The sequence below is a fragment of the Pipistrellus hanaki genome, assembly GCF_964339955.1.
Source record: "Pipistrellus hanaki genome assembly, chromosome: 13".
Lineage (NCBI taxonomy): Eukaryota > Metazoa > Chordata > Mammalia > Chiroptera > Vespertilionidae > Pipistrellus > Pipistrellus hanaki.
In genome coordinates this window covers 48,263,109-48,269,108 of record NC_140515.1, presented here as the reverse complement: position 1 = coordinate 48,269,108, position 6,000 = coordinate 48,263,109, and the positions used below count along the sequence as shown (strand labels likewise).

General features: G+C 40.4%; 1 long non-coding RNA gene across 1 annotated transcript in view; it reads right to left on the bottom strand.

Moving 5' to 3' along the window:
- Positions 1-3,219: 3,219 nt before the first annotated feature.
- Positions 3,220-6,000, bottom strand: part of LOC311631474 — a 35,600-nt gene continuing 32,819 nt past the window's right edge. Inside the window, exon 3 of the long non-coding RNA XR_014796595.1 lies at positions 3,220-4,285. This is a non-coding gene — a long non-coding RNA (uncharacterized lncRNA). The remainder of the gene's footprint in view (positions 4,286-6,000) is intronic.

The window sequence follows — 6,000 nt, the reverse complement described above, 5'->3', positions numbered from 1 at the left end:
AGATAAAAGAAGTTTCTGGTAACGAAGGACATTTAGGGTAGGCTGTTCATTTGTAAAAATGTTCTTAAAGCATTTTAAAAGTGTTCTATCCTCTTGGGATACGTGGGTGAATGGAGAGGGCCTCCCTCTTCACTTAGAATATTTAGTGATTTGAAAGCGAGGATGAAGCATTGCAGGGAGACGGGATTAGGCCATTCTCCTGCTAAATCAGTCCAAATGATTGCCATTGCACTTAGGACTCCTTCTTCGGTTACTGTCCTGTAAGATCCAACCCCCCCCTGCCTCTTTACCAGCCTTCCATGGCACCACTCTCTCCCTTGTTCACTAGGCCACACAGGCCATTCTCTGGCCACACAGGCCATTCTGTGGTTCCTCCAACAGTCCAAATTCCTTCCATCCTCAAGAGTCTCTGCATATATTCTTCCTTATTTTTTGGATGCCCAAGTATGTATTCTGTAGGTATATATTATACCTTGAAGTGAAATTTCTAAGTTAGAGAGTGGGTGCCTATGTTCAGTTTTAGTAGATTCTGCTGAACGACTACTCAGGGTTGTGGGGCCAAATCACCTTTCCACCAGGATTTATGAGAATTCTGGCAGCGCCTCATTCTCATCACCCTTAGGCATTGTTATTCTTTTCTATTTTAGCTATTCTAGAGGTTATTTCTCATTCTGTGTTTTAAAGAAAATGCTTATGAATTCCATCTAATTATAACAACAAATACCACCATTTCCTGAGTGCCTTATACATATTGGGCACTGAGGCAGGTGCTTTCATAGGTAAATACTTCATTTAGTCCATGCATGAGCTCCGACAGAGGTGTTATTGTCACCTCCCTTTACAGGTGAGAAACTGAGAGATTAAATAACTTATCCCTAGGTCACAGAGATCATACATGTCAAGTCTGATCTTGTTTGATCCAGTTCACTTTGATCCTAAACACAAGCACTACTATTTTGAATACACTGTGGTGTTGACGCCACAGGGGTCAAGATGAAGGAGATAAAATGGTGACCTCTGCAGGTTGGTAAGGAGGCTCTAAAGCCAGCAGCTGACCTGGGAGCTGCTGGTTTGATAAATTCCTGGAAGAGGTGGGGTTGGGGGACACAGTACTCTCTTGGTCTCACCACAGGGCACTGTGTAGACTTCCCTCCCTATGCCATTTTGTTCCCAGGGGACAAACACTTCCAATTATCTCAGCTACCACAGAAGCTCGTATAGGTTGCTCCTTTCTTCTTCTTTCTTCAAAGGGATTAAGTCTTTTGTTTAAAGAGCCCCCCTGAGCCCAGCTGGTGTGGCTCAGTGGTTGAGCATTGACCCATGAACCAAGAGGTCACTGGTTCCTAGTCAGGACACAAGGCTGGGTTGCATGCTTGATCCCTAGTAGGGATTGCACAGGAGGTATCAAACTGATGCTTCTCTCTCTCATCAATGTTTCTATCTCTCTATATATATCTCTCTCTCTATAAAAAATATAATAAAAGAGGTCCTTTGAGTCACTCCACACTGAAGTGGGGAGAGCTGAGGTTCTTACTTTGCCCAGAGTGATGTTGTTCTCATTAACCTACCTCTGAACAAGGGGTCCTGCTAGCATCACCCCGAGCTTTAGTAGGCTGTGATGCTGCTTCCTGGATGAAGTGGTGGAAACGAGGTCCCCGCTTCCCTTGGGTCTTTCTGAGTTCCCCACCTGTCTCCCTCCCTTCTCCGTCACAAATGTGGATCTCCTTAGGGCCACTCACTCCCTCTCTGCCACAGTGACCTTTGGAAAATTCCCCCTAGTGCATCGTGTTCTTGCCAGGGGGTGTGGCCGAGCCACCTGGAGGCCTGCCTCCTACCTCCACACTCCCACAAGCCACCCAGAGGCCTTGAAAAAGGAGACCCAGCTTTCATCCAGATATTGGTAACATTTTAAATTGGAAAAAAAGAAGCTTACCAACATTACCCAAAGCAACAGAAAATAAGCTATTTATACAGTAACCACCCTCATCACTACTGCTCAGGTCAAGAAAGAGAACATTATTGACCACCTCCGAGGCCCTCATGTGTCCTGATGTGACCTGCCTTCATCCTCTCCAAAGTATCCACTTTCCCACCTTGGCCTTGAGGGACTTTGTATAGTTTTATCACTGAAAAGTGCATCTCTAAGGCACAATAGTAGATTTTTTTTTTTTTCTGAGAAAAAAAAATGTGTTGATCCAGGCCATCAAAACAGTAAAATATCCCACAATTCCTCTCATTCTTTTCCTCCTCCCAGTCTCTCCTGCTGGCTTCTCCTTCGTTTCTCCTCCTGCCCACACACTGTACGCTACCCTCATGGCTCCCCACCTCCTGCAGACCCCTGGCTAGTGTCTTCTGGTTTCCCACTTTGATTGCCTTTTTCTTCTGGGAGCAGCCCTTGAAAATCCTGGAGGGGACAGTTCTCTTATCTTCTTTTTTCTCTCTCAAAAACTCCATTTCACCCTTTAAGATCTAGGTCAAATGTCAATTCTTCTATAACACTTTCCTCCCTCCCTCCATAGACTAATTTTATTTTCTTTAGTGTGTCCTCAAAGCATATATTAGATGACGTAATTTTTCTGACCATGTGGTTACATTTTGCTCAAATGTCAATCTTCCTGGTCGGTAGGGTCATGAGGTGTATAGTAGGTGAACAATAGATGTCTCTTGAGTGAGTAAGGACAATAAAAGCCTATGAAAATTCTTCATAATAAAGATGCTGTAAAGAGCAAGATCGTACAAAAAATAATAAATTGGGAGTGGGCAGAAGCAAGCATATTTTTAGCTGAAATTGTCATGTAACAAACTGAGCAGATGTACTAAAAATATTGTCAGAGAAAATGGGGTGAAGGGACACTGGGTATGCTCCAAAGAAGATAAAATAATGCTCTAATGAGGGCACAGATTTGGGGCAAATAGAAGAATTTAGTTTTTTCTTTTAATTAAATGACATTTTATAGTTCAGGAAAATCCTTACAATATGTCAACTACTTCAAAAAACAATTACAGTAATATGTGCATAATAGTTAACAAGTACTAGTATTCAAATAGTAGAAAGGGTGTAAAATGGAAAGAAAAAGGATTCTTTCCCATTTCTCCCTTAAACCACTTGTCTAGTTTTTTAGAATCTCTTAAAGAAAATTAAATTGTTAAGCACTTTCTTAGAGCATCATAAAGCACCTCAAATATTTACTAGTATAGAGGAGGTGGTTTGGAGGGTAGACTTTGACCTCAGTCAGATCCGGGAGTGCCCTCAGACCATATATTAGATGACTTAATTTTGTCAGTCCAGTATTTATTTCCTGTTTGACCTACCAGAAGCAAAAATCCCTCTAAAATCTTGCCATTTTTTTTCTTGATGTTGTTGTTTAATATTGTGGATCATTGAATTAAAAATCAGAAAACCTGGGCCACATCCGTGTTCTATTTCAGCCACTAAGTCTCTACATGAGCTATGATCTTGGGTGGGACCTTCAATCCCCTCTCTGTGGGATTTTGGCCAGCCCCTAACCTCTTTGGGTCTGAGCCTTTTCCTTTCAAAATAAATGGTTTCTACTGTACAGGTCCTTCCAGCTCCAAAATTGTACGGTTTTGTACTTCAGTGATGTAATGGCTTTCATGAAGCTAATCTCAGTCTGTTTTTCTGCAAAACTTAGAGCGCGCGCGCGCACACACACACACACACACACACACACACACACACATATATATATATATATATATATATATATATATATATACCCCCCAGGCCCTAAAATCCTTCTCAGAAACTGGGGTAACAAGCTCTTCCTTACCTCAGAAGGCTGTTGTGGAATTAATGCATTCATACCAGAACCTCTTTGAGCTCTTCATTGTGGGAAAAGGGCGATATGAAGAGAAAACATTTCTTATTATTATTTTTAGACATAGCCTGAGGGGAGATCAGACAGCACTGTCAGCAGAAGGCCTGCAGCAGTCTCCTTAAACTGGAGCTTTCTTCCCTCAGCCAGCCTGCCCTGGATTTGAGATCTTGGGAGCACTCGGGAAAGAATGGTTCGGAGGCTTGGGGTGACAGAGGACTAGAAAATGAGTGGTTCTCCCAGAATATTTATGGGTCACTTTATGTTCCCCAGAGCATGCAGGGAGGCATGTTGCAAAAAGACATGTTTAAATCAATACATGGAAATTTTTTTTCCCAGGCCTCACAGTGATTTAGGTTTTTTAAATGTATGCGAGGCTGTATTTCCAGTGCGCTTGGGGGATAGAGGATGCACTCAGTTCTTCTATGCCAGGATGGTAAATCACAGAGCTGCAATAGAGATATGAAATGGGCATTAAGCAAAAAACAAGCTTCCAGAGATGCACCCTTCTGAAGTGTCATAATCTATTTCAGTTTTCGAAATGAAATTGGGTTTTCCCGTTGAGCCTAAAATATAGCTTCCCATCTCTAGCTAATATGAGGTCTTCCCAGCAGGTGGGGAGGGGAATGTGTGTGAGGAGGGGGGCTGAAGGGAGAGGGAGACATTGAGGGTTGGGGAGAGGGTTGGAGAAAAGAAAAGTGCCTTTTAGTAAATCTTATGCAACATAAAGTGGAAATAAAGTTGGCTCGTCACAAGCTGCATTTAGGTTGTTTCAAAAGACATTTTGAAGCACTTTACAAAAAAAGTAAATTCAAATATCCAATAAGCTTATGAAAAAGGTGCTTATCATTAGTCTACAGGGAAATACAAATTTAAACCACAAGGAGATACCATTACATACGTACTAAGATGCATTCAGTTAAAAGGACTGATTTTATCAGATGTGGGTGAAGATGTAGAGCAGCGAGAACACACCTACATTGCTGTTAGAAGTGCATGTCAGTAAAATAACTGTACAAATATTCTTGGACCTTTGCTTAGAGTATATGAAAGCTAAAAATATGCCTATTGTATGGCCCACAGCAATTCCACTAAAAGGCATGTATAAGACTGTTCTTATTATCTTTATTTAATAGCTCTAAATGGGAAATATGTTTATCATCAGTGTAAGGGATATAATTTTTGGTACATTTACACATTACCCAGGAAAAGAACAAACTACTTCTATATGCAACAATACGGATGACTCTCACAAATATAATGCTGAGGAAATTAAGCAAGATTCAAAAGGGCATTTATTGTGATTCCATTATATGAAGTTCAAGAATAAACAAAATTAATCTATAGCAGCAATTTTCAACCAGTGCGCCACAAGAATTTTAAAAAATTTAAATATATATATTTTATTGATTTTTTTAGAGAGGAAGGGAAAGAGATAGAGAGCTAGAAACGTCAATGAGAGAGAAATCGACCAGCTGCCTCTTGCACACCCCCTACCGGGGATGTGCCCACAACCTATGTACATTCCCTTGACCAGAATCGAACCTGGGACCTTTCAGTCCGCAGACGGATGCTCTACTGCTGAGCCAAACCAGTTTCGGCCACCACAAGTAATTTTAAAACATGCAGTACCTTACTGTTTAGTCAGGGACACTGGCCTCTTTATCCTTAGATTGACAAATAAAAAAATGATAGCAGCCAAACAAAAATAGTCATCTGGTGTGAATAAATCAGAATTATACCTATTTTTTTTGTCAGATTGGCAAATTATATATATATATATATATATATATATATATATATATATATATATATATATATATATTGTGTGTTGAAGAATTTCAGTACTTAGTTCATGAGTGCCATGAGAAGTGATGATCTATAATGGTAGAATTAAGACCAGTGGTTACTTTTGGGAATGTTGTTGATTGAGAGGGCATAAGGGAACCTTCTGGAGGGCTGGAAATAATCCACCTTAATTTAAGTGGTAATTACACATATAAACATATGTAAACACTTATTGAGCTTCATACTTTACATTTGTGCTTGTTTCTATGTCAGTAAAATATGTTAATCAACAAGAAAAAAAATCAAATTCTATTTGGTTCTAAAATACTGCAAATTAGACTCAACCGGTGTTCTCTGGGAAAAGGAGATTTGCCTG